General features: G+C 46.4%; 1 pseudogene; it reads right to left on the bottom strand.

Moving 5' to 3' along the window:
* Positions 1-555: 555 nt before the first annotated feature.
* LOC137158630 (olfactory receptor 14A16-like) lies at positions 556-1,544 on the bottom strand (annotated as a pseudogene).
* Between the last annotated feature and the right edge of the window lie 466 nt (positions 1,545-2,010).

Here is a 2,010-nt window from a genome sequence, read left to right as displayed (position 1 = left end):
TTTTGTCTTTGGTCTCTGTCCAAACCATGTGCTCTTCTGCACCTGTCGGATTTCTCCCAGCTCTTAGTTAACACAGAGGACATCTTGGCTAAAAGCTTCTGGTCACTGGTGTAAGTTACTTGTCGGGGGTAATTTCATTCTAACCTTGCTGTAAATGGAAAAGTACCATTACACGCACTGATCTGGAACTGCATGTACCATCCAGCGCAAATTTAGTCACATCCAATCTAAAAAGAATCGAGAATTTGCTTGCTGCTGTGAATTATATTTTTTGAGCACCATCTTTGTGCATTGCTCTTCACAACACAGAAAACCTAAATGCTACTAGATAGACAGGCACATAGATAAGAGCGAACTATCTCCTTGTGTCCTAATGACAGAGTTCTGATTGTGATTTATGGTAGATAGATATTTAACTTACATTGGTGTAACTCTACATTAACTCCATTGACTGCAGTGGTGTTTCTCTAGATACATGCCAGTGTAAATACCCCAGTGTTCATAAACAGATTTCATGTTATGTTCGATTGCGGAAAATAATATCATCAGTTGCTTTCATATATAAAGAAACATAGAATGAGACCATGGTGATGGGAGAAAGGCAGCCATTTTATTCTTGGTGAATAGTCTCAGTCCAGTCATTTTCCACAAGGCAGCTTTGATCTCCCTGTTCCTCATGCTGTAGATGATGGGATTCATCATCGGAGGGACCACGGAATAGAGAACAGCCACCATGAGATCCAGCCCTGATGGAGAGCTGGAGGTGGGCTTCAGGTAGGCAAAAATAGCAGTGCAAAGTAATAAGGAAATCACAGTGAGGTGAGGGAGGCAAGTGGAGAAGGCTTTATGCCGGCCCTGCTCAGAGGGGATTCTCAGCACCGTAGTGAAGATCTGAACATATGACACAATGATAAAAACAAAGCAGCCGAGGGCTAAGCACACACCAAATACAAGAAACCCAACTTCACCGAGGTACGTGTCAGGGCAGGCTAGCTTGAGCAGCTGGGGTATTTCACAGAAGAACTGGTCCACTGTGTTACCCCCACAGAAGGTCAATGTGAACGTGTTCCCGGTGTTCAGTGCAGAATTGATAATCCCACTGATCCAGGCATTGGCCGCCATTTGGACACAAGCTCTCCTGTTCATTTTAGTCTCATAGTGCAGTGGTTGGCAGATGGCGACGTAGCAGTTGTACGCCATGACGGTGAGTAAGGCGATATCTGCTGAAGCGAAGAAGAAAAGGAGAAAGACTTGGCGACGCATCCAGAGTAAGAAATGGACCTGGTGTTGGTTAGGGAGTTAGCCATGGATTTGGGGACAGGGACAGAGATGGAGCCGAGGTCTATGATGGACAGATTCATCAGGAAGAAGTACATGGGGGTGGGAAGGTTGTGGTTGAGAGCTATGGCTGTGATGATGAGAAGGTTCCCCACGAGGGCTGCCAGGTAAATCACTAGAAAAAACACAAAGTGCAAAATCTGCAGCTCCTGAACGTCAGAGAATCCCAAGAGAAGGAACTCAGTCACAGTTGTTCGGTTCTGCATTATCCTTCTCAGTGTATTGTCTCCTGCCTGTGGAGGGAAGGAGAAGGGCAAAAGTCAGGACTAGAATGACAGAGGGAATGGCCGTGATAGTCTCTGTGAATGTCAATGTAGCAGAACAATTCTCACTTCCACGGACTCGGAGTAGAAAGGACTCCTCGCTTCTGATGATCAGAGCATTATTCTGGTGCATTATCACACTAGGGAAAACTCTCCTGGACACAGGGGTATGAACCTGAGGCTGCTAGCCTGTGGGCAAGGAATCACAGCCACAGCTCCAAGTGTATCTGTGGCCTGAAATATCAGAAACCCCACCACTGTCTGATCGCCCCTTCCCAAGGATAAGACATTGCCTCACCCAGCATCCTAAGTGGCAGCTTGTCTGTCATGAGTCCACACCCAGCTCTGAGCATAGACAGGCTGCTACGTGCTTATAGACTGATTTATGGCACCAAATCCCAGCTGCACT

Source organism: Emydura macquarii, unplaced genomic scaffold (assembly GCF_026122565.2).
Source record: "Emydura macquarii macquarii isolate MOO-44397 ecotype Brisbane River unplaced genomic scaffold, CSIRO-AGI_Emac_v2 contig_1775, whole genome shotgun sequence".
NCBI classification, from domain to species: Eukaryota; Metazoa; Chordata; order Testudines; family Chelidae; genus Emydura; species Emydura macquarii.
This window is presented reverse-complemented; position numbering and strand designations above follow the sequence as displayed.